Below are 26,701 nucleotides of genomic sequence, written 5' to 3' on the forward strand. Positions count from 1 at the left end.
TGCGCCACTGTGAGGAGGACAAGTTGCCGGGAGGGCAGGGGCGGAGGCGGGGAGGCAGCGTGAGGAGAGACGGTGGGTGGGGGAGGCAGTGGGTGGACCTTGGGTGCGCTTCGGAAGGGGCAGCAGGACTCTCCACACGGGTGGATTGGAAATTGGGGCAAGGGGAGGGGCTGGATCACACCTAGATGGAGGACTTGAGCATCTAGAGGAAGGTGCTGTTTGTGGAGCCGGCTGGGGCGGGAGGGCGCTCAGCTGTCAGGCGTTGACTGAGAGGTGAGCAGGCTGCTGGGGCAACAGCTTGGGGGGTGCTCAGAGTACAGCCGTGTTCAAAGCCGAGGGCCTGGCGATACCAGCTGGAAAAGGGTATAGAGAGAGGAGGGGACCCAGAAGGGAGTTGGGGCCCTTTTCCCATGTAGAGAACAGGATCTGATAAGGAGATTACCAAGGAGTGGGCAAGGGGTTTGGAGGAGAACTCACTGCAGGTAAAGCTGAGATTAGAACTCATCCATTTTTTTTGTTTGTTTTCATTGTGGTAAAATATACATAACACAGAATTTACCGTTTGAACCGTTTTTCAGCGTACTGTTCAGTGGCATTAAGTACATTCATATTGTTGTATAACCATTACCATCATCCATCTCCAGACCTGTTTTTGTCTTCATAAGTGATCATCCACTTATTTTTAGGTTTTTAGTAATGTCATTTGGGGAGGCTACTGTGTGTCAGGCGGCATCCCAAGCACTGGGCCTGTGGTGTGAGGAGCCGGACTTCAGTATGAGGGGCAGTGGTAGAGTGGTAGAGGGAGGACCCATAGACCCCTTTCCTGGTGAGGCCCAGGCCAGACCCTCGTGGACCTTCTGGACCTCAGAAGGACGGCAAAGGACGGCAATGTCAAGAAGATTCCAGAGGCCGCCCTTTTCTGTCAGGGCCACAAGGGGGCACTCACACATATACACAGGTTTCTTGCTGATCTTCAACTCTTCTTTTTACCGCCCCCCCCCCCACCAGTAATTTCCTTGAGTTCCACTTCATGGATAATTTTAGCAACTGCCAGGGTTAACTGGAAGAGTTCCAGTTACTAAATTTAAGAGCACGGGGTGATTTCTTGATGTGTAATAGGAACTGAAATGATATAAAAGTATGTATAGCTCACTTCTCACGAAAAGCTGATGAGGTTAGTCGAGTCACTCTTGCCTCCTTCCAGAGGCGCAGAGGGGAACGAACTGCTGAAGGCCTCACCAGCTGGGAAGTGGCAGCCCTGGGCTTGCCATCAGGGAGGTGGCCAGGAGCCTCGCCCTTTAGCCCCTGCCCGGTGCTGCCTCAACCTCAGATTTGAGACAAGGCCCTTTTGGAAAGGGGAGGGGAGGGTCGTAGGAGAGTGGTTTTGGACTTGCTATAGTTGTCTGTGTGTACATGTTACCCCGCCCCCACCAACTTACCCTAGGGAGCATTTGCAGCTCTGGGAGACCTCGGGCCTTGAGGGCCATGCCCATCCTGCCACCGGCTGCCAGACAGGGTGGAGCCGGACACCTCCTTGGCCTCCTAGCCAGCCGCTCCAGAGTGCCAATGTCCCACTCATTTGATATGGCGTTTCCTCCAAACCAGCCCCGACAGCTGTGGCCCACAGGGGTGCGTTATTTTTTCTCTGGTTCTGTGAAACGTATTTGAGCATAAATAATACATACACATGGTGCAAAATGCCAAGATACAAAGGGCTTCATGGTGAAAAGTCTCTTCCCAAGTCTCCTAGCTCCCCAATCCACTCCTCAGAGGCCACTAGTGTTACCAGTGTCTTGGATAAGCCTCCCAGAGATGTGTGTGCGTGCGTGCGCGTGTACACAGACACACACATTCACACATACATACAAGAGGAACACACAGTGCACACAGTCGAGCACACACGCACATTAACGGCCTAGCTTACTTACCCAATCCTTTTTGGAAGGGAATTCAGGTTGTTTCCAGTTCCTTGTTATTACAAGTAGTGCTGCAATGGAGAAAGGTGGGGTCGATTCAGGGGTGAATTTGAAGAACTCCAATCATATCACTTTAGTGCAAACACTGTTATTGGGTCACTAGCAGATCTGAATGAGGTTCTCCCCCAAGATTATTGGCACTCTTCAGTTGATTTACTTATACATATATCACCCCATTCCAAAAAGGAATTAAGAGCAGTTGGACTCCTCTAATTGGAGACCCCTGGAGGAAGCGGATCAGGGGATGCTAAGAGCTAATATGGACCACCACCTAGGAAGTATAAAATAAGTGTTTTGCTAAGTTGATAGGGCTTAAGAGGTGCTTTGTGCACTGGGGCCTGCCGTCCTGTGCTGCTTTTGGGAACCCTGCAGCCACCACTGTGTAGATGAGCCTGGGCTAGCCTGCTGGATAATGAGAGACGTGGTATGGCCAAAAAAGAAAAAAAGTAACGGGGGAACCCCAATATATAAAACATGCTTAAAACAGAAAAGCAGTAATTTATTAGCATACATTTAAATGTTTATTTTGCATTAATTCATGCAAACAACACAAAATTCAAAGGTACAAAAGGATATATACAGTAAGACTGTTTTGTGCCCTACTGGGCAAAAGACTAGCAAAAAAAATTAAAGTCTCAAGTGTTGGGGAAGATTTGGAGTAATAGGAGCATCTGTACTGCTGTTGGAATGTAAGTTGGTATCAACCATTTTGGAAAATAATTTGATAGGTTGTAATTGAAGATGACATATTCTCCAACCCAGTAACTACCCTTCTGGAGGAGCTTACACATGCACACAGGACATGTATCAGAATGTTCATAAGATCACTGTTGTAATGCCATAAAAAACTTGGAAACAACCCAAATATCCATCTGCTGGAGAATGGGCAGATTGTGACATAGATGTTCTAATTATCTAATGCATAGTGAATCACCTCAATACTTAGTGGCTCAGATCAATAATCAGTATCTCTTACGGCTCTGGATGCTGACTTGCGCAATTAGACTGTTGTAACTTGGGCGCTGTCATGCGCTTGCTGTAAGATCTTGGCTGGGGCTGGCGTCCTCTTGAAAGCTTCCCCAGTTGTCTGGTGGTTAACCAATACTGGCACTTAGATAAAACCTGAGTGTGGGATATCAGCCAGAATGCCTGCATGTGGCCTGGGCTTCCTTACAACATGGCAGCTGGGTTCAAAGAACAAGCTTCTCAAGAGACTCAGGGAAAACTGTATTGCCTTTTCTAACCTAGCATTGGAAGTCACTCACATTGCTTCACTTCTGCCATAGTCACTAGCCCACCTAGATTCAAGAGGGACCATAGGCCTTCTCAGTGACAGGAATGTCAGTGTCTCATTGTAAGAAGAGCATATGGGATGAGAGATCATGTTGTGGCCACCTTGGAAAATTCTATAGGGTTGGCCAAAAAATTCATTCGGGTTTTGGTAAGATGACAAGGAAAACCCTGAACGAACTTTTGGGCCAATCCAGTACATCAATACTGGATGTATTACATTATGTATTGGATGTGGAATATTACACTTCAATGAAAATGAACTGAAGTTGTACATATCAATATGAATAAAGCAAAACATTGGGTGATAAAAAGCCGATTACAGAAGAATATGTGTAGTTTTAAAATATGCAAAATAGGGAGTTCCCTGGTGGCCTAGTGGTTAGGATTTTGGGCTTTCACTGCGTGGCCCAGGTTCAGCCCCTGGTCGGGGAACAGATCCTGCAAGCCGTGTGGCCAACAACAAAAAAAGCAAAATAATGCATATTGGTTATACATACTTAGAGTGTAATGAAAGTATAAAATGCGTGGGAATGATAAACTCCAAATGTAGGACAGCGGATCAGTTCAGGGGTGGGATGGGATGTGACTGGAGGGGTGCACATGAGGTCCAACAGTATGGTAGTGGTTTTTAAAGTTGGGTGGTGGGCACACAGGTGTTCATTGTGTTCAAAGTTTTAATACTTTCTTGGTATCTATTACCAGTTAAAAAAAACCAATTCTCTCTCCTACTCTAGAGGCCTCAGTCCAGTTCCCCTCTCCAGGAGCAACCAGTGTTACTGGGGTTTTATGTGTCCTTCCAGAAACATTTCATTTATAAACATAACTATATTTTCTCAGTCAGATGGTAGAATATATGATAGTTTTACACTTTGCTTTTTTTACTTAATATGTATCCTGGAGATCATTTCATATCAGTACATAAAGAACTTAAGAAAAACACTTTATTGAGATATAATTCACATATGTGACAATTCACCCATTTAAAATGCACACTCCAGTGGCTTTTGGTTATTCACAGAGTTGTGTCCGTCACCACAAGTTTAGAATATTTTCATTATCCTGAAAAGAAACACCCACACTCCTTAAGCATCAATCCCCAAGTCCTCTCATACTCTACCCCACCCCCTGCTCCAAGCCCTTGGCAACCAGTAATTTGCTTTCTGTCTGTATAGATTTTCCTCTTCTGGACATTTCATATAAATGGAATCATACAATATGTGGCCTTTTGTGTCTGGTTTCTTCCACTTAGCAGGTTTTCAGGGTTCATCCATGTTGTAGCATGTGGCAGTACTTCATTTCTTTTCGTTGATGAGTAATATTGCATTGTGTGGACATTGGGTTGTTTCCACTTTTTGGCTATTACGAATAATGTTGCTATGAACATTCATGTACAAATTTTGTGTAGACATATGTTTTCAATTCTCTTGGGTATATACCTAGGAGTAGAATTGTTGGATCATAAGTTAATTCTGTTTTTAATCATTTCAGGAACTGCTGGACTGTTTTGCAAAGTGGCTGTACCATTTTACTTTCCCACCAGTAGTGTATGAGGGTTCCAATTTCTCCATATCCTTGCCAACACTGAATTATCTGTCTTCTTGATTATTGCCATCCTAGTGGGTTTGGAATGATATCACTGTGGTTTTGATTTGCACTTCCCTGATGGCTAATAATCGTAAACATCTTTTTTAAAAATTAATTAATTTTTGGCCGCGTTGAGTCTTCGTTGCCGCGCATGGGCTTTCTCTAGTTGTGAGCGGGGGCTACTCTTTGTTGCGGTGTGCGGGCTTCTCATTGCAGTGGCTTCTCTTGTTGAGGAGCGTGGGCTCTAGGCACTCCGGCTTCAGTAGTTGTGGCACGGAGACTCAGTAGTTGTGGCTCGCGGGCTCTAGAGCTCAGGCTCAGTAATTGTGGTGCATGGGCTTAGTTGCTCCGCGGCATGTGGGATCTTCCCGAATCAGGGCTCACACCTGTGTTCCCCTGCACTGGCAGGCGGATTCTTATCCACTGCACCACCAGGGAAGTCCTTAAACACCTTTTAATGTCCTTATTGGAAAGAGCTTCCTTTTAAACTAACTGCATAGTATTCCCTTGTGTGGATGTACCTTTGAACCAGCCCCTTATTGTGGGCATTTAGGTGGTTTGTAAGTCTTTTTCTGTCACAAACAGCGCCTCTTGTATATACCATTGTTTGCTCACGTGTGAACATATCCACAGGGTAAATATCTAGGAGCTAAACTGCAGGGGCAAAGGGAATGCTCCTGTTTTATAAGTTTGAACTTATGCCATTTGTGTATTTAAAAGTAAATATTGAGAACAATCAGATTTGTTTGAGGAACATTCTAATTTTTCCTCCAGTGTTGACGGCTAGCAAGCAGGTTCACCTCAGAAGAAGCAGCCATTTTATTTCCTTATTTTATTTTGGCTAAACCTTGCATAATTCAAGACTGACTTTTACATAGACTTGAATGTCAGGTTGAGGCAGGGGTTCAGAGCACATAAACCTACATTCATTTTTCCAAACTTTTCCCCTAGAGCTGCCTTTTCTGCTCCCTCATATTTAATGCAGTCTTCTCCCCTCCCCGTCTCCATAAGTGCGTCACACACACACACACACACACACACACACGCGCGCGCGCGCGCGCTGTTTTTTGTTTGTTTTTTGTTTTTATGCTACGCGGGCCTCTCACTGTTGTGGCCTCATCGGCAGGCGGACTCTACGCTGTGTTTTTGAACCATTTGAGAGTTCAGTTGAACATGACGTCCCTTTACCTCGCAATACTTCAGTGTGCATTTCCTAAGAACAAGAACATTTTGTTTCATAAGCACAGTACAACCATCAAAACCAAGACATTTAATGAGGATACAGTACTCTTATCTAAACCCCAGTTCATATTCCAATTTCATCAATTGTCCCAATAAATCTCATTATTGCCATTTTTATCCCCGGCTCAGAATCTAGTTCCAATCATGTGTTGCGTTTAGGTGTTATGTCACAGTTTCCTTTTAAACAGTGAATGTTTCCATAACACCACAAAGGTCCAACTTTCACCCGGAAGGCTTGATGCCTGCAAGTCAGCTGGGTTCCAGCCGGGATGGTCAGCTCACGTGGCGCCATCTTGTGGTAACAGCACAAATAGAGTTTATAAATCGTCTCCTTGGGCAGCTGTGAAGTGATTTAACCTAAAAAGAAATTAGGTGATATTCATATCATCTCATTTTTTCTTAATAATGTGGGAAACTATGTTTTAAATATTTTTCGGTCTTTCCTGATGGCGCAATGGATAAGAATCCGCCTGCCATTGCAGGTGACACGGGTTCAAGCCCTGGCCCGGGAAGATCCCACATGCCCCGGAGCCACTAAGCCCGTGTGCCACAACTACTGAAGCCCGCACGCCTAGAGCCCGTGCTCCGCACAAGAGAAGCCACCGCAAGGAGAAGCCCGCGCACCACAACGAAGAGTAGCCCCCGCTCGCCACAACTAGAGAAAGCCTGTGTGCAGCAATGAAGACCCAACACAGCCAAAAATAAATAAAATTAAATCTTAAAAATATATTTTTTTCTCAATTCAAATAATCCACATACCTTAACTTAGCATAAAATGAGACTTTGCTGTATCTCAAATGTGGACTCATGCAGGTGAAGTCCAGTGCTGTGGGTAAAAACGAGGGCTTGGCCTGACACATCTTTGGGAATGGATCTGGGCACCACATTCTGGCTAAGTGATATTTTGCAAGAGACTTCCCCTCTCTGGGCCTATGTTTACTTCTGCAAAATAGGCCTTACAGAGACTTCTACCTGCAGGAACATATTCAGGTCATGGATATAGTTACCAGCACTGTGCCTGATATGTGGGAATTCTTCAATAAAGGTTAAGAGATTATTATTATTTGTTCAACTTTTTGTGAGTAGACAAGTTCAGACCTGAAGTAAAATTCACCCCAGTACAGAGCTTTAACTTTCCTAATCAAAACCACATTCAGTCAACAAATATTTATCGATCCCCGAGTCCCAACTGTGTGTTAGGCATTGTTCTAGATGCTGAGAATACAGCCCAAGACAAGTCTTTGCCCTCATGGGCAAATTTATGTTCTGGTTTTGGGGGAAGATAGTTAAAAAAAATTTTTTTTAATTCTTTAGTGTTAAGTGCTAGGTAGAGAATTCAAATATGCTGAAAAGAAGTGACAGTGTGGCTCTTTTGGATTTGGGGTGACCAGGGAAAGCCTCTCTATAGAGATGAGATTTGAACTGAGTTCTGAAAGACAAGAAGGAGTAAGTCATGCAAAGATCAGGATCAGGGGGTTGACCAGTACAGGCAAAAGGAACAGCAAGTGCAAAGGCACTGAGGTAGGAACAAGCTTGTCTTTTTGGTGGGGCAGAGAAGAGTTTAGTGTGTCTAGGATATGGTGGTCAAGGGTGAGAGTAGCTTGAGATGAAGTTAGTAAGATAGGGGCAGCTCACATAGGTCCCTGAAGACCATGGTGAGGGCTTTAGCTTTTATTTCATGTGGAATGAGAAGCCATCTACATGATCAGAGCAGATCGATAAGATGTTCAGTCTTAAGAGTAGAAAAAGTTTTATCCCAAGGTTTGCACTAAAGCACATTTAGCCTCACCTTACACGTTTTGGAAATCTGCGATGTGTTAAAAAGTTGAATGTGCATGGTGCATGGTATCTTCTATTAGAATTTTTGAACGATAAAACATTTTATAAAAAGGAAATTGGAACCAACATTTACAGAATCCCTTATCTGTACTACTGCCAAACACTTAAAATGACTCTAAAAGGATCTTTCCAACACAGTAGCATCTAGGGTGGGGCTTAGTAACTTCTGGCTGCGGCGTCAAAGATATTATTTCAACATTTCTGTATAGTGTGGGAAACTCTTTTAAATAAAAACTTTTTTTTTTTAACAGTTCCAGTCTTCTTTGGGAATCTGATCAATGCTATGGACTTTCTCCCTTGAAAATGCTCTGCTTAGGATGAAAAAAGGGGAAATCTGAGTATTCCTGCTTGTATCTCCTGATCACCCATGTAGCAGGGAGGGTCCCCCCCCACCAGAGCCACTGCCAGGGATAGACCCCTCAAGACTTTGTCGGGTGGAGTGGAAGCCTCCCCATCTGGGGCTACTAGGAGGTTCTTTATGGCTGGCCCAGGCAGCTTGCCCCATCACCATTGGAGTGCAGTCTTTGAGTAGGGTTGAAATGAACTCTAGGGTCTTATTCCCACTCCCTGGGGACAGAAGGGGACTTTGAGGAGATGCCCTCTCCATCCCTCAGGGCAGGATTCTTCATCATCTTTTTTGAATCAAGAGGCCTTTGAGCAGACTAAAGATGAGAAGCTTTGGGCCCTTCTCCCCAGAAAAGTGCCTGTGCAGCCCATATTTATAGTCATAGGCGGGAAGTTCACAGAATAGATTAGAGGGTAGAGAGCAATTTGGGGTTTTAGGAAATTTTCTCCTCAATCACCCTAGATGTGGAAATTGAGAGACTGAGACCCCCAAACAAAAATTAAGTGGTTTGCCAAAGCAACACAAGGGACAGAAGTAGGGCTATTACTTTTCATTTTCCGGCATGATATGAGTTCAAAGCACAGGCTCTTGTATCAGACTACCTGGGTTCAAATCCCGCCTCCAGCCCTAACTTGTCCTGGGAACCTGAGCAAGTCTGTTAACATACTGTCCCACTTAACCTCCAAGATTGTGTTGACAGCAACAGGATAGCATTGGTGAGATTGTGTCAGGAACAGAACCTGGCCTGTAATAACTGCTAAATGAATTCTATTGCTACTGTTTTGCAACGAGGAAAGGCAGGCTCAGAGTAATGATGTTATTTTGACAAGGACACAGGAGAGGCATGATTAGAACTAGGGCCTATCTATTTCCAAAGCAAGTAAGTGTTGTTCGCTCCCAGACTAGTGTTTTTCAAACTGCAAGGCACAACCCATTAGTGGGTCATAAAATTAGTTCAGTGGGGTCTCAAACAGCACTGAAAAAAAAATTAAATATCAGAGTGCATCATACATAGGGTAAATAGCATTTGGTTGCACTTTTTTTTTCCTTGGCTGCACCTCACAGCTTGTGGGATCTTAGTTCCCCAACCAGGGACTGAACTCAGGCCCTCAGGAGTGAGAGCACAGAGTCCTAACCACTGGACCGCCAGGGAGTTCCCTTTGGTGACACTTTTGTTTCACGGGATTGTAAGTATACATCTGTGTGTTCTTGGTCTTTTTTTTTTTTTTTTTTTGATTGCGCCATGGCTTGTGGGATCTTAGTTCCCCAACCAGGGATTGAACCCGGGCCCTTGGCAGTGAAAGTGCCCAGTCCTAACCGCTGGGCCACCAGGGAATTCCTACTAGGTCTTAAAATAGTTTGAAAGCCATTACCCTTTACTACTAGTGCCCCTACAAGTTCAGACACAAGCACACGGAAGCGTTCAGTGACATCTCTGTGTCTTGTAATCCATCCTGTTTCCCAGGAGCGGCAGGGATTCGAGCCAGCCCAGGAAGACTTAGAGGTAGGGGAATGGACTATGAGCTGTTCATCCTGGAGTGGAGTAAATCGAGTAGGCCAGAGTAACCTTGAGTCTAGATCAGAGCAGAAGGGCTACTTTTTGAAACAAATATTCCTCGAGAGCCCACTCTGTGCCAGGACCTTTGCTGGTTAGTGTTAGGTACACAGCGATGACTAAGATAGTCCTGGACTCTTCCCTCTTGGGGCTCACTGTGCAACGGAGAAGACAGATCTGATAACAGGCAGTGAGAGGCTAAAATGGTCAGGGTTGTAGGGGGGGAGGCTCTGGTCAGAGTGTGATGGGGGAAGACCAGGAATTAGGAACACAGAGCAAAGAGTTCCAAGCTGGAGACCCACCAGCAGAGGGCTAGTTCCAGCAGTAGGTTTACCTCTGGGGAAACTACCACCCCTGAGAGGACTTTGCCTGAGACACTCTTGCAGACTTAGGTGGACCCAGGGTTCTTCAACTCCCAGCCAGGCCTTCTGTGTGGCATTACTGGAACCCAAATTCATAAAGTAGGAAGCCCCACCCAACCCATGAGAGAGCAGGAACTGGGATCCGGATGTCTCATAGCTGTCTACTACATTAGCTAATACACGGGCCAGGATCTGTGCTCTTTTTTTTCCAGGGCGATTTTAAGGCATTTGCAGGCCCAAGTTACCCCGTGAAAAAGTTATATCCCATATTTAATTGCATATATATATCGTGAGCTGATAGGATTAATATTTTGGAGTTATAGCATGTCTAATTGACATACACCGTTCTGTCTACATAAAATAGCCCAATAGCCCAGGGACGCAGCTATGATTGTTTCTATTTTGCAGATGTGGCTACTGAGGCACAGAAAATGGTAAAGCCTTCCGCCCACAGTCACCAGTAAGGAAATGCAAAGCTGGGTTTGGGTGGCTTCAGTGCCTGTGCTCAACCATGAGAGGAAATACTGAAAAGGAAACCCTTCCTAACGCCCGCTCCAAGGCTCTTTAAGAGCCTCGGAACCTGAACTAAAGGCGAGAGCGGAGTAAAACTAGATCAAAGCGTATGTAAATAAGGACCAGGGGCTGCCGGGAAATATCATCGCGGCAAACCTCCAGGGAGAGCGGGCGTCAGAGTCTTACTGAGCCTGCGCAATCTTCTTTTTTTTTTTTTTTTTTTCCCGTCCGGCGCCTGCGCGAGGCACATCCCTTTCCCACACCGGTTCAAGCTTGCCTAATGTACGCAGGCGTCCTTCTCTGAGTCGGCCACCGCCCCTTCCTTGCGCTTGCGCTCTAGCTCTCTTCGAGTTCCTTTCTCCCTCTCTCACGTCAGTTCCTGTTTGTGGCGGGAGAAGGCGGTATTTCCGTCCAGAGGGTGGGAGGGGGCGGTAAGCGGGGGCTGGGGGGAGGGGGCGGGGGGGCCGCGCCGCGCGAGCCGTTGGGCCTGGCTCCGCTAAGGCGTTGCTGCTGGTGCTGCCGCCGCCGCCGCCGCCGCCGCCAGAAACACAAGGAGCGGGATCAAGCGTAGCGTGGCGATGGGCAGGAGTAGAACCCCGCCAGAGAGGCTGGGCGGCCGCCGGTGACAGGTGAGTGCGCCAGCGCGTGTCCCCAAGCGCCCCCCCCCCCGCGATGGTCGCGTCCAGACCCCCAGCAAAGCCGCGCTGGGCCGTACCACCGGTGCCCACTGGGCGGAGACCGTAGTCCTTGAGCCCCCCCCCCCTTCCGGGACTGAGTTGGGGAGGCTGCGCGGGGGCGGTTGGACTAGCCCCGAGGGGGCGGGGGCGGCGGGCAGTACCACTGAAGCTGCAGGGGGCGCATATCAAAGTGTGGGGACCGAACCACTGAAGGGCTGGAGGCGTAGACCCCTGCGTGCTGAGCTGGGGGTTGAGCCAGTGGGCTGGGAGGGGAGAGCCCGCCTGGTGTGTGAAGGCTAAGCCTTTGAGGGGGCGCGTCTTACCAAGTGTAGGGGGCTGTGGAAATAGTTCCTAGGGTGTGCTTAGAGAGGTAGGGTCTTCTGGGCAGAGAGCTGTATCTAGTGTGGCCCGGGTAGCGCCCTCTGGGTTGTACCACTGAGGTCCTGGGGGGAGCCATCCTTAGAACGTAGAGCCGCGGTATATCAAAGGAGGAGGGCTGTGATGTTTATAATTTTGAGGGACGGCGGGGGGACGGGCCCGAGTGGGTGTTCAGGGGAGTTACTTTGGGAGCGCTGTAATGCCGAGCGATGAGGAGGGGGTTCTGCCTCCTGTGTTTGGTGGGTGGAGCTTGGGGGGTTTACGCTGAGCTGGAGGGGGAATCACCCTTTATTGAACTTCTTATTGACTTTGAGGGGAAGTGGATGGTCAATGGGACTGCTGTCTACCCTAGAACCTTTTCATGTTATTAAACCTTATTTTAAGTTGTGTTGGGACACCTCTGTGGCAAATTCTTCCAGTGGTTTTGGCTGGGGCGTTGGGGGAGACGTCTTAGAAGCCGCTTGTTTTCTGAGCTTTCGGCTCCATATTAGGGAGGGGAGGGGGTATGGAGCTTGGATTTGAGGATCTGTGTCCCTGGATCTGCTTAAGACTTGGGAGGAAGGAGTGCTTTGAGGGACACTTCTCCCCGAGGGGAGGGTGGCTGGGACATCTTTATCCTTAGAATTCTGAGCACCCCTTTCCTCTCATTTGGAAGGCACTTGGGCTCAGCAAGAGGCCTGGGCGTAATTAGGTCTTCCATGGTCTGCCCTTGAACCTTGTTTACTCTTCCTCTGTCAGAGAAGCATCCGGAGCTCTGGCCTGAGAGTGGTTGGTGGTGGGTGCCAAGGGGCCAGGCACCACCCCAGGCCCCTCCATCCTGGCCATGAGGCCAGACACATGTTTGTGTCTCCTTGGTACAGCCGCTCATCATGTTTACGCTCCCCACCAGGCGATAACAGTTGGCTTCACCATTAGGTGGCAATGAGGCTGAGTGCTGTTTCCCCAGCTGTTCCTCTCTGCATAGGCCAAGGGGACTTGGTGGCGGTGCCCCTGCCCCACACTGACCCAGGGAGGCGAAGGACTTGGGGCGGCCAAATCCCCCACGAATCTGGTTTCTCACTGTGGTTGCTGGGTGGGAGCTTGGCTCCTCAGGCCAGCCTGTGACCTTGGCTTGCTCGGTAACCTTTGTCCTGGGTCTGGAGTTCCCAGAGGGCTGGCCATAATCCCTGATTGACCCAGCTAATGTGGGCTGGTGATGTGGTCAAAGGGGGCAGACAGTCGCTCTGGTCCACATCATCAGCTTCCTAGCTAACTGGCTTCCATGGGTTGTGGTTGCTGGAGAGAAAGGTCCCTAAGTCTCTGTGAGGCCACGGTGGCTCTGTAGAATTTCTCTGCGCCAGGGGTTTCTTTCTCTGGTCTGCCAGCTTTTAGAGGGTTTGCCTGATGGGATTAACAGCAGTAGTAAAAACAATAATCTTGAGACCAATGGCTGATATTTATTGAGTGCATTCTGTGTGCCATACACTGTTCAGAATGCTTTACGTGGATTAACTTGCAGAATGCCCACAGCCTAGAGCTTTGTGTACTGTTGTCATGATCTCCGCTTTAGAAGGGGAAACTGAGGCACAGAATGGGAAATCATTTCCAGGGCTACTGAATTTTATTATTATTATTTTAATTTATTTAAAAATTTTTTTAGAAACAACACTTTTATTTATTTATTTTTTAATATTTATTTTTGGCTGTGTTGGGTCTTCGTTTCTGTGCGAGGGCTTTCTTCAGTTGCGGCAAGCGGGGGCCACTCTTCATCGCGGTGCGCAGGCCTCTCACTATCGCGGCCTCTCTTGTTGCGGAGCACAGGCTCCAGACGCGCAGGCTCAGTAGTGGTGGCTCACGGGCCTAGTTGCTCCACAGCATGTGGGATCCTCCCGGACCAGGGCTCGAACCCGTGTCCCCTGCATTGGCAGGCAGATTCTCAACCACTGCGCCACCAGGGAGACCCTACTGAATTTTATTGAACGTTCACCCTATGTCAGGCATGTGACAGGCCTTTTACACACATTACCTCATTTATCTTTTATTTTTATTTATTTATTTATTTTTGGTTGCGTTGGGTCTTCGTTTCTACACGTGGGCTTTTCTCTAGTTGTGACGAGCGGGGGCTACTCTTCGTTGTGGCGCGTGGGCTTCTCATTGCGGTGGCTTCTCTTGTTGAGGAGCATGGGCTCTAGGTGTGCAGGCTTTGGTAGTTGTGGCACGCAGGCTCAATAGTTGTGGCTCGCAGGCTCTAGAACGCAGGCTCAGTAGTTGTGGCGCATGGGATTAGTTGCTACAAGGCATGTGGGATCTTCCTGGGCCAGGGCTCGAACCCGTGTCCCCTGCATTGGCAGGCGGATTCTTTTTTTTTTTTTGCGGTACGCGGGCCTCTCACTGTTGTGGCCTCTCCCGTTGCGGAGCACAGGCTCCAGACGCGCAGGCCCAGCGGCCATGGCTCACGGGCCCAGCCGCTCCGCGGCATGTGGGATCCTCCCGGACTGGGGCACGAACCCGAGTCCCCTGCATTGGCAGGCGGACTCTCAACCACTGCGCCACCAAGGAAGCCCGGCAGGCGGATTCTTAACCACTGCACCACCAGGGAAGTACCCCATGACCTCATTTAAATCTCAAAACACACCCATGGGGTAGATATGGTTATGTCTGTTTTATAGAGTCCTGTGAGCTAGGTAGCAGTGTGATACCCATTTTACAGATGAGGAAACCAAGACACTTGCTATGAAGTGAAATGATTTGCCCGACATCTCAAAGGTGGAAGTGGTAGAGCTGGGACGTGAACTCCTGGCCTGGTTTAGCATCACAGTAAACCGCTTGTCAACATGTAACTGGAACAGTGGTTTAGTTGAATCCAGGGGTGGATATGGTGTTTCTGTCCATTTTTCAGAGTCAGAAATTGGGGCTCAGAGGAGGAATTGCTTTGTTCTAGGTCTGTCAGACGCTTGGGGGCCAGACTGGGGTTTGAATGAATTCTTTGCTCATGGTCCCAAAGCTGGAGAGGGTCTCTGTCACCTCAAAGCTCCTGCCCTAGACCCTGCCAACTGCGGGCCTTTCCTTCCCCTCACCCTTGGAGCCTAGGGCTGCCATGAGCACCTCTGCCGGCAGCCAGTCTAGCAGTTTCTGGGCTTGCTGATAAAACTTGGTCCCTCCTCAGGGTTGAGCCAGGGCATCTTTTAACCTGGGGCAGAATGTCTGCTGGGAGCCGGGAGGAAACAGCAGGAGAGACATGTAGGGGGTGACACAGCTACTAGGGGACCCGTGTTTGAGGTCCCTGCACAAGGATGGTGTAGTGGGCATGTGTGCAAGTTCTGGTGCTTTCATGTTCTAGTTGTGTGACCTTGGGCCACAGTGTTCACCTCCGTGCAATGGGCTCAGAATGACATCCCCCTCAGGCTTTCATGAGGATTAAATGAATGAATCCAAGAGGAGCTCCTAGAATGGTGCCTGGCACTGTATAAATGCTCCGGTGGCAGTCTGAGGGCCTCGATCCTTCCCCACCCCCCCCCACCCTCAGTCCTCTCAGGCATCATCCTGGAATCCAGTCCCCCAGCCTGGCCCAGCCAGGATCCGGGAATCTGCTGTCCTGGTTTCTAAACTCTGTAAAGAGCTGTACTGAAGTGCTTCAGTGCTTCAAATCCAGCCCTACCACTTGCTGCCTGTGCGACTCTGAGCATGTTCTCAATTCTTCTGAGCTCATTTCATCATTTGTGTCATGGGATGATGATAATTCCCTCCTGATAGGTTGTCATGAAGGTTAAACGGGTTAATTTCTGGAGAGCACTTATAACTGTGCAGGTGTAACAGTAAGCCTGCAGTAAACGTTTCCTGTTATCACTGTTTAAGAAGAGTGCTTGGCACATGGTGAGCCCTCAGGATAGCTTAACAATTGTAATTCTTATGACTTCTGCTAGGATTTTGAAGGCCCTTCCCAGGTTACAGAGCCTGGTCAGGTAACACTGGGAGGAGGGCAGGGCTGAAATTAGCATCTCCATTTTCCAGGTGAGGAAACAGGAGGTTCTCGAGGCTTGAGGGGTGGGGCAAATGCAGCCCCCAGGTCCCCGCCATCTCCTACACAGTTGCTGCCCGGAGCCCCTCCTCGGGGTCGAAATTCTAGCTCCTTTCCAGATGTTATACTCTGCTAAACCCTTTTCCTACTTGAGCTTTTATTGACTCTCCACCATAGCTCCCAGGAGTGGTGGTAACGGCCTTGACCTGGGTGAGAACAGTCCTTTTGAAGGCTGAGAGGCAGAAGGGTGGTCTCCAACAGGGAGGGTAGCAGCAGTGCTTATGGGAGTCAGGGGCCAGGCCTCTCACAGCCTCGTGGGCCTGGGCAGGAAGTGTGGCTTTGATCCCGAAGGCATTGCAGAGCTGAGGAAAGGTTTTCATTCATCCGCCACCATTTATTGAACACCTGTTCTGTGTCTGGCATTGCTTCAGGTGCTGGGGATACAGCGGGGCACTCAACAAAGGCCCTCCCCCCGTGGAGCTGAGGGAGGCAAACCCTAAACCTGCTGAATAAACAAGGGGCAGGTTAAAGGGAGGTGCTTGGCAATTAAAATCAGGTGCGATGGGCTGTCAGCAAGGCCTCTGAGCTGATCTCAGATTGACAAGGTGACCTGAGGAGAAGGAACAGCCTTGGGGTGTGGGGGGAACCACAGTGCAAAAATTGCAGGGAGGACTGAGCTCAGTGAGGTGCAGGGACAGGCTGCGCAGAGGCCCGTGTGGCCCTGCAGGGTGAGGTGAGGTGCAGCTGAGGGCAGGCAGGGTCACTCAGAGCCTTGTAGACTATCTTGAAGAGCAGCTTGGTCAGATTTAGGGTTTTAGAAGATGCCTTTTACCATATGAGAGGTTCTCAGGCTTCTGCCTGGCGTGGGGGTAGATTTTAGAGCCGGTCAGGGAGTTTCACATGCCTCCCACTTCCCCCTTGAGTAGAATCTCTGCCGTAGAAAGAGCGAAGGCCTTGTTGGTTGCCTCCCTCCTCTGTGGTTTTCACACCGTGTTTCCCAGGGCCCATGGCTTTTCCCTTTAGGGACAGATGGCGGAGGCTCAGGGGGCTGATTTTCTGCCCACCCTTCCCCAACCAAGCAGCTAATATCAGATAACAGCACAGAACAACAGTAATACCTGCTAAAAACTGTACCTGCTGATTCTGCCTTCCACTCAGCTTATGGCCTGAGGGCCTGCAACGTTCCTGGCGCTGCTCTAAAACTTGGAAGAATGGGCCTTATGGGCCTGCCTTCTACTGGAGGCAAGTACCCAGCAAACAAACGAATAATAGGACATCAGGTTGTGATGAACTTTTCAAAGGCAAAATGAATGAGGGTCAGGGGAAAGAGAGAGTGGGGACGTTATGTTTTAGCTGGAATGATCAGGGAGGGCCTCCCTGGGGAGGTGGCCTGTAGGTAGGACTGGTGTGCAGTGAAGAGCCATGGGAGACTTGAGTGAAAACCCCTCAGACCGAGGAGGAATCAGCTGTGGTTCCCACCTCCCAGGGGTAAGAAATGAGGCCTGGAGATCCTCGGTAATCTGTGCAGGGTCCCCCAACACTGACAGGCTTTGTATTTGGGCAGAGTGGCTCCAGAGTCCCCCCAGCCCAGGAAGGTGCTTGGTAACCATGGACTTCTAATCCCACACCTGAGCCTGGAACTTAAGGCTTAGCGCAGTAAGCAGGAGCCTGGCTGTTGATTTTCCCAGGCTCAGTCTGGAGTGTCTTCCTGGAAGGAGCAGAGCCCCTCAGAGGATGCATCCTTGGGCCTCTAGAAATCCCTTGGGATGGGGGGGATGGAAAGGAGTATTTTTCTCAGTTGATCTCCAAGCCGCTGGGGGACCCAGGGACACCCCTCCCTGGGCCCCTCTTCAACTTCCCAAGAGCTCTCAGTGGAAGGCTCTCAAGCACCAGGCCTCTGGGCTGCACGGTGGGGTGGTTCCGTGGCAGGCTCTTCTGGACAGCCAGCCAAGCAGCAGGAGGCCCAGCTTGGGGAGACAGCCCTGGGAGCAGACCAGGAGGGAAGGAGGGAGGGAGGGAGGGAGCAGGGGTGGGAGGGGTGGTGGAGTGGGAGCTGAGCCTGGCCCCTCGGGGGCAGGACCTGCTGCCAACTCGGCACCCACGTCAGGTCCCGGCTGTCCTGGGTGCGGGAACAGGGGGCAGCAAGCCAGGGCTGGCCGAGGAGAGACTACATGTCGGAGGTTCCTGCAGGAAGTTCCTCAGGCCCAGCTGTCCTGCCCAGGAAGCTCTTCCGCAGATGTTGTTTCTAAGGGTGAGGCCAGAAATCCAAGGCTGCCTTGGTTTGCCACCTTGTGGGCCCTTTCCAAACGGGCTGGGGTGGCTGCCGCTCCTTTGCCCCCCTCCCCAGGCCTTTGCAGCCTGGTTTCAAGGTGTTCATCATCTGTGTAGTGGTCCGGGCTGGGAACAGCCAACCTGAGCGTGAACCCTGCTCCTGGCTCCTGTCTTGGTTGCCATGCAGCGGTGGAGGCCTGATTTCATCCCTTGGAGATGCATTTTGCTCAGCTGACGGCACATCCCTGCCGACAGGGGCTGTAGGGAGGATTCAGGGAGCTAACGTGTCAGAAAGTACGTGGCACGGGGCCTCCAAAGAAGGTGCTCAGTGCATCTGAGCTGCTGTTGCCGCAGGTTGTCAGGCTGGGCACCTGAGAGCAGAGAAGGGGCTCTGGATGTAGCCAGCTCGGGCTTATTGGTTGGCAGGGAAGCAGTGGCAGGCCACTTAGCTGAGGTTCCCACTGGAGAGGGCACCGGACAGGAATATTCATCACGCCCGTCGCTGAGCAGGGGCTCGGCCAGACGCTGTGAGCACTCCGTGCATGCTCTTTCGGACACGTGGCAGACCGTGAGGTGGGCAGCAGTCACCCCATTTTGTGGAGAGGAAATTGAGGTGCAGAGCGCTACATAGAATGCCCGTGTTTTGCTGAGAGCTGGCACGGTGGGCTCTCTGTGCCAGGCACTGCTCCAGGGCTGTACATGCCTGCTTCCCACCACGACCTGGGAGCTCGGTGCAGCTCTTCTCCCCAGATGAAGGCCCGGGAGTTCATTGGATTTACCCAAAGTTAAAGTTTTAATAGGTGACAGACATGAAATTTGAACCCAGCTCTATCTGGGGTCAAGTCTGCCTTTTTAAGACTGGCTCTTCTGCCTCTGACCAATGCCATGGCCACTGTTTCTGGGATTGTTATTTCTGTTCTTTTTTGCTTTCTCTTCTTCTAGACAGAGCTGGCACAAGGAAAGCCTCAGTTGTCCTGGAAATGAGTGAGTTAGATCCACTTGATGCCTGTTTGGGAGAGGGGTTGCGGCTGCCTCTCATGCCCGTGGGGCCCTGACCTTGGCCAGCTCCATCCTTCCCCAGAGGCCAGGGGGAAGGGATGAGGGTGGAAGGCACTGATTCCTGAATGGCCTCTGGAGCCAGCTTTGGCTGTTTCTGGTCATTTGTATATTCCATTCTCTCACCAGATAATTTACTGAGTACCTACTTTGTGCCATGTATAGTTCTGGACACCAGGGAGCAACACCTAGTCTAGAGGAAGCTGCGGAGAGGTAATGTTTGCCTTACTGGTGCTCTGAGGAAGGGAACAGAGATCTAAGCTGGCCATGGGGCGGGGGGCGTTGGGGAAGTCTCCTGAGGTGAGGCATTCAGGAATGGGCCAGGCAGGGTAGAGTCTGGGTAAAGGCCCTGAGGTGGGAGGTACCTTGATGTGGTGGTGATACTGAGAGTAGGCCACTGTGGTGGAGCTGGGGGAGAGGGAGGGAGCGGAGGGTGGCGGAACCCAGGTTGTTCGGGCAGGTCTGGGGTCCCCTAGGGCCGTGCTTCTCAAACTGGTGTCCAGAGACCTAGGTGGGGGGTGGCCGGTGAGGGTGTTGAGCATGTGTTTTGGGGTGGTGTCTGCGAGTTACCTGCTTTCTTTCTAGCTGTGTGTTTTCATTTATATGATATTTTTTAAAAAGTTAATATGGGCATGTCATGAATCATCTGGCTGATTCCTTTTAACCAGCTACTGACAGTATTAACATAGCTGCCACTTCCATAGCTCTGGCTAACTGAGGCTCAGGCTGGCCCTTGACTTTGGAATTCACCTTTGTGTAATTGCTTCCTGTCTTCCAAAGCGCCGGCCTCACCCCCAACTGTGCTGGAAGCACGTTTCATTGGGTCCCCACGACGACCCTGGGTTGTCAAAAAAGTCATCTTTTGAAATAACATAATAAATGCTTGGTCTGGTTGGTATTAAGATCAGATTTTACAGACCGAGGATGCTGACGTTCAGAGAAGCGTCCCTTGCAGCCTGGAAGTGGAAGTCGGGATTGGAGTCCAGCAGGACTCCAGGTATGGGTTTGGGCCTCGGAGCCCTGTTCCAGCTCCCTGGGGTGAGCAGGTCAGGGTCGTGGCTCAGGAGTGATGGTGTAGCATGGGAGCGTCTCCTGCAGGGGACGATCCAGCCCTGGGCCTGTGAGCATCCACAGTACTTGGCTCGCCCTCACCCCGCCCCTGCCTTCGGCTCCTGGTGCCTCATTGAGAGAGGGTCCATAGAGCTATACCTCCAATATGCTAGCCACTAACCCTGTGTGGCTATTTAAATTTTAAGTAATTAAAATTAAAGTGAAAATTTAGCTCTTTAGTTGGACTAGCCCCAGTAGCCACATTTCCATCATTACAGAAAATTCTGTTGTCTAGAGCAGCCATGTCCTGCACTCACCTGCTGTTATGGTCTTGGGCACACAATTTATTCTCTCTAGGTCTCTGTTTCCTCTTCCAAAGAATGGGGATAGTAATAATATCTACCTCACAAGGTGGCTGTGAGGATTATTAATATGAATCCAGGCCTGGCACGTTGTGAGCGCCCAGTAAATATTAGCCCTGGTGAGGATCCTGCCTGTTTGTTCCAAGGTGCCCTAGGGATGACGTGGGGACTCACACCACCAGGCCCTGCCTCAGGGCTCGGCTGGGGAGGCAGGCAGAGGATGGCGGTGCGGAGCCGCTCCTGTGAGGGAAGAACCCCTCAGCCAGACGGGAGGGGCCGTGTGAGTGAGTGTGTGTGTGTGTGTGTGTGTGTGTGTGTGTGTGTGTGTGGCAGGGTTGCCCTGTTCTTCTGCAGGGCATCGAGGATGGTAAGAGAGGGCTGGCTGGGGTGTGGGAGGGGCTCGGTTTCTTGAGAGTGAGGGTAGAGGGAGGTGGAAGAGGCTCAGGCTGGGACGCCGTGATTCGGTCTCCTCAGCTGTGTCCTAGCTGTCCAGCCTTCCTGTCTTCAGTTTTCCCCATCTGTGAAGTATGGGTCCTTGTGGTCCCCAAGTGAGCCAGGTGGTGGGAGTGTCAGGCCAGTGCATAGGGCTTCTTCTGGGCACAATTCCTGGAGGAGAAGGCTGGGATACAGCTCCTGCCTCACTGGGACCAGGGGATTCCATACATTGCACCCTCTTCAAGCTGACACTTGCCATCTCTCTCCAAGAAATAGCCACAGCCCTTTGTTGGTTTTTTGTTTTTGTTTTTGTTTTTTGTTTTGGCCGCACCGCGAGGCTTGCAGGATCTTAGTTCCCCGACCAGGGACCCGGGCCCTGGCAGTGAGAGTGCCGAGTTCTAACCACTGGACCTCCAGGGAATCCTAGCCACAGCCCTTATAGTGGCCTCCCAGGCCCTGCCCAGCCAGGTCCCTGGCTTCCTCTGTAGCCACACATGCCTCGCTCCCCTCCGCCACCTCCTGTGTCTCATGCAGGCCACACCTTGGCGCTGTTCTTTCTTGGCCTGGACCATTCTCCCCCAGGTCTCCAAGTGGCTGCCTCATCTCTTTCAGGTTTGTGCTCAGATTTCACTGTCTCAGTGAGCCCTGCTCTGACCACCGTTTATAAAATTGGAAACCCTTGCCCGCTTCGCACACACCTAGTCCTCTATATACTTCTTTTCTCCATAACATTTGTCATTCTGGTGTACTGTATAACTTATCTGTTTATTTAAATTATTTGTTTTAATGCCTGTCCAACCGCCCCCCACCCCATAAATTCTTCCAGGACAGGGAGTTCTGTTTTGGTCACTGCTGACTCTCTGGTGACCAGAGCAGCGCTGACACAGCATGGGTGCCATATTTGTGGAATGAGTGAATGCAGGTTTTTTTGTTTCCCCTCCACTTGGCAGAACTCTGAGCTCAGAAGCTGTGGTTCTGTTTGCCACCCCCACCCTGAATTGATGAAAGCTCTGGGCCTGGCCCTGGCTGGGTGGGGCTGGGGACACAGTGCAGACCAGGACAGGCCCTGTCTCTGCCTCGTGGAGCTCTGAGTCTGGTGTGGGAGGTGCCATTACCCGGATAATTAATTATACGAGTGACTGAGCACGGTAGAGGTGGTAAGTGCTGTGAGGGGACAGGAAAGCCAAGCTCTGAAGGTCTGTGACTCGTGAGGCAGGGGGCAGTCAGGGCAGGTTTCCCTGAGGAAGCAGGGATTTGGCAGGTGAAGATGGGTGGGCGACTAGCATGTGCAAAGGCCCTGGGGTGAGGGAGAGAGAGCGAGCAAAGAGTTAAGGGGACAGTGGAGGGGCAGGGAGAGCATGCTTACCAATGAGGCTGGAGAACAGGCAGGGGCCACCTCAAGTGGGCCTTTGTGGCCTCCATAAGGGCCTGTGACGTGATCCCAGAGCAGAGCTGTTTTTGGAGGGTCCCTCTGACTGCGACATGGTGCTCTCGAGTGTTACGGGTCTGTGGCCAGGCAGACTCAAACATTTGACATGATTTCTTGGGTGCTGAAAGGCGGGCAGAGCAGGGCAGTGTGGGGCTGGTGGCAGGGAGGAGAAGGAAGTCTGTTCTGGTGCTTATTCTTGTCCCAGTATTGTTTGCAGCCCACCCACGTCTTCAGCCTGCCTCCAGTCTTACCTGCTCCAAGTAGACAGATGGGGCAGTTGTGGGGAGCATGTAGTGCTCAGGAGGAGAAAAAGTGTCTTCAATACTGCCTTCTTACCAAAGAGGCAGGATAGGTAAAAATTCACATTACAGAAGCGTGTCATGGTCCCCATGTCTCCACCTGCTGGGGAAATGCTAACACCTGATAGGTGTTGAGCAGTCATCGTATTGGGCTCTGTTTGAAGGCCTTTATGTGGATAAATTCATTTAATCCTCACAGCAGACTTGGACCTTTGCTCCATTGTTATCTCTAACCTTCGGCTGAGGAAACCGTGGTGGAGAAAGGGGAAGTGATTTGCCCAACGTCACACAGCAAGTGGCGGAGCTGAGGTTGAAATGCATTTGGTTCCCGAGGTCACCTTCACCCCTGCTCCCGTTATTCTGCCTCTGTTGGCCCTTTGGCGCAGTTCCCTCTCTGCACGTGACATTTAACATATACCTCGTGCCCTCTCGTGGAAGACGCCGTTCCCTGGGAGATCCGCTGTTGGTCACATGACCACTTTGCTGAAAAGGATGCTGCAGATGAGATGCACGTCAGTCTCAGTGTTGTCAGCCTGTGAAAAAATAAGCGTATCAGAATTGAGGTGATGTGGTGCATACACGTTTGTGCTTCAGAACGGGATCAGGTCGATGTTGTCTTGTGCCGTGAGCACACTGAACGCTGACAGGCAGTGTCAGCATGTCATGTTGAGGCTGGTTCTTGTGCATGGCACGCCTGCATCACGTTCTCTCTGGTGGGTGGACCTTCACCGAGGCTTGGGTGCTTTGCTGGGCTCTTCCCACACATGAGCCTGTGATGGAGGCACTGCTGTCATCCCCATTGCATTGCAGAGAAAACTGAGACTTGGGGAGGCTATAAAGTTGACGGGCAGGGACGTGAATCCAGGTGTGCCTTAACTCCACAGGCCACTTGGGCCCATGTGGTCCCAGCCCAGCTCCATACTTCCTGATCAGGTGATGGGGCAAGTTATTTCACCCCTGTGACTTAGTATCTTCATAAAAATGGAGATGATAATAAGAGTGCCTTGGGAATTCCCTGGCAGTCCAGTGGTTAGGACTCTGCTTTCACTGCCTGAGGCCTTGGTTCAATCCCTGGTTGGGGAACCAAGATCCTGCAATCCGTGTGGCGCAGCCAAAAAAATGAAAAAGAAAAAGAAAAAGTTTAAATATAATTATAGAAGGAGATGGAAAAAAAAAAAAACCCTCAGCTAAAGAGTGCCTGCCGCATAGGGTTTCTGCGAGAGTTGAATTCTCATGTACAAAGCACTTAGGTGTGCCTGGTGTGTGCCAGGTGCTGCGTAGGCATTGGCTCTTTCGTACCGGCATCATATTAACCGTTGTGACGATACCAGACCCGTGTTGTGGGCATTTAGGTTGCTTCCTGGGTTTCACTATTCCAGCAACAGTATTCTCAGAACAGCAATTCTCACCAAGGGGATGGCTTTGCCCCCAAGGGACATTTGGTCATGGCGGAAGACAATTTTGATGGTCAGAACTCCGAGGGAGGTTGAGCTGTTGGTTTTAGCAAGTAGAGACCAGGAATGCTGCTAAAACCTCTTACAGTTGGCAGAACAGCCCCATGACCAGAATTATCTAAATGTCACTAGTACGGAGGTTGAGTAACCCTGCCTGAGAACCTGTGTGCACCTGCGTAAGTGTTTTCTGCAAGAGAAATTGCTCCAAGGACATGTGCATTTTCCACTTTATCGGTTTTGCTAAAGTGCCCGCACAAAACACGGGTCCAGTTCACAGAGCTGCGGGTGGTGAATGAGGGAGTCGTTTCGCTTGCCCTGTGCGCCTTTCCTCCCACATTCCCACCGGCAGACACTGCCTGTCGAACCACAGGTTCGTATTGTCTTTGAATTTCTCTCCTGAGCAAGTCCTCCTGGGACTTGTAGATGCGGCGCAGATTACAGAGCAGGTGACAGAGGCTCCTGGGGGGTCAGGGTGTCAGGACGGAGCCCCACCCCATTGTCTGCAGCTGCAGGAGATGCAGAGCCTCTGCCTCCCCCTCCTGCCTCCTTATCCCATCTGTGCTGTCTGGCATGGAAAGCAGGTCAGGGAGAGGGGCCGAGAGAAAAAGGACTTGATAAGGGGCAAGGAAAGGAATTTAACTTACTTTGAACGTGTTCTGGGCACAGAGCTTCACTCTTACCCATGTTCATCCCACAGATAGTTATTAAGTGCCCACTGTGGACCTAGCACTGTGCAAGGTTCTGAGGATCTGAACGTGAGGATCGGGTTCTGCAGTGCTCGAGCAGGCCAGAGCCCCTGCCCTTACCATGCTGACATCACAGTGGAGAGAGGTCGACAGTAAGCTTGTAAACAAGTAAATATGTACAGTCGAGGCGGTGATGATGAGCACTTTACTTTCATAAAGGATAACGGGAGGTCCTCTTGACCACGGAGGGTATGGAGGCTTCACGAAGAAAGAGACATGTGAGCTGAGGCTGAAGAAAGTGGGGCAGGGCCCCACGGATACTTGGAGAAGACACTTCTGACTGAGGGGGCAGCATGTGCAAGGGCCCCAAGGTAGGGGGGTCCAGGTGTGTTGGAGGCACCGGTGCCATGGAGGGTTCAGAGAGGTGAAGCGGGGGATGATGCAGAATAGGGTCCTGGGCTCCTGAAAGGACTTTGGCTTCTTTTACTCTGGGTGAGATGGGGGCTTGGGAGGGGTTGAGCAGAGGAGAGGGTTTCCTCTGACTCAGGTGGTCACAGGGTCCCAGATTGTAGGAGGGGCGAGGACAGGAGCACTAGAGCCGCTCATCTAGGCCACACGGTCCCTCTAGTAGCAGGAGCCACTGTGACTTTAATTTTACAGATGAGAAAAGAGGTTTGGAAGGACCCTTTCCAGGACCCAGTCCCTTCCCAAGGCTGCCAGCTAGGACGAGGCAGTCATCTGAGGGCCTGTCTCCCCGTGGCCCTGTGTCATCCTGTAAATCACCTCTAATGGACGTGACTCCAGCAAGGTGAGATGGAGCTTCTGAGAGAGCTACAGTTTGGAAACCATTGAGAAATAAGACCTCCGAGGCAGACAGAAATAAAAAGTCCTAAAATTAGGGACTTCCCTGTCGGTCTAGTGGTGAAGACTCTGTGCTTCCAATGCAGGGGGGACAGGTTCGATCCATGGTCGGGGAACTAAGATCCAGAATGAAAATCCTAAAATTAAAAAAAAAGAAAATTACTAGAGTGTTTAAGACATACACTAGAATGAGTCAGTGATATCCATGTACTTAGCAGATATTTAAAACATCAGACCTTGCCCTTGCCCCTTAGGGACCCATCTCCAGTTACCTCTCCTTTCCCTGCTCAGAGCTGACCACTGTGGATGGTGATTTTCATTCCCTTTCAGCTTTCTTCTGTGTTAAACATACTCACCAACACTGCAGGCTTGCCCCTCCGGGGTGCACGTCCCTCCTCCGGCCAGATCATTGTACAGATGGGAGCACTAAGGCCAGTGAGGGTGTTGCTTGCAGCTGTACAGCCAAGAAGCAGCAAAGCCTGGGGCTGAAATCCAGAGCCTGCGAACCCCAGATTCCTCTTCCTTATTCATTGGTGACTGGCCCTGAGGTGAAAAATCCAGGCAAGCCGGCCTTGGGGTTGGGGGGAGCCCCAGAAACCAGGAGGCCCGATTTTAGCTCCCCTGTATCTTCTGGGCTCCCAAACCCAGGTTGTTTTTTATTGTGACTTCATCATAAAATACAGAAAAATATGTTCAACGTATTTTATACAGTACAGTATAACAAATAACTGTAAAGCTGTGATTCTCTGGAATCACAATAGAACATTGTCAGCTCCCAGAAACCTCCCTCCTCTGTTACTCCCAAATGTAACAACCCTCCTGACTTTTGGTTATTTGCTTCCTTGATCTTCTGCACAGTTTTACAAGTGAGAAACAAACGGTGTCATGTTGCCTGTTCTGAACTTGCTGTCCATGGACTCATACTTGATGTGTCATTTGGCGTCTGGCTTCTTTCACTCCGTGGAAAGTTGTTACGCTTCATCCCTGTTGTAGGTATCAGTAGTTCGGTCCCTGTGCGGCGTTGTGCTCCATGAAT

The 26,701-nt window shown here is 50.3% G+C and overlaps 1 protein-coding gene across 2 annotated transcripts in view; it reads left to right on the plus strand.

Moving 5' to 3' along the window:
• Positions 1-11,163: 11,163 nt before the first annotated feature.
• Positions 11,164-26,701, plus strand: part of AKT2 (AKT serine/threonine kinase 2) — a 52,342-nt gene continuing 36,804 nt past the window's right edge. The window contains exons 1-3 of one of the 2 annotated variants that reach the window (XM_032612439.1): positions 11,164-11,339; positions 18,976-19,017; positions 19,219-19,302. The gene's annotated coding sequence lies outside the window, so the exon portion shown is untranslated. The remainder of the gene's footprint in view (positions 11,340-18,975; positions 19,018-19,218; positions 19,303-26,701) is intronic. The other variant, XM_032612438.1, reaches the window with a different exon arrangement.

The sequence above is a fragment of the Phocoena sinus genome, chromosome 19, assembly GCF_008692025.1.
Source record: "Phocoena sinus isolate mPhoSin1 chromosome 19, mPhoSin1.pri, whole genome shotgun sequence".
Classification (NCBI taxonomy): Eukaryota; Metazoa; Chordata; class Mammalia; order Artiodactyla; family Phocoenidae; genus Phocoena; species Phocoena sinus.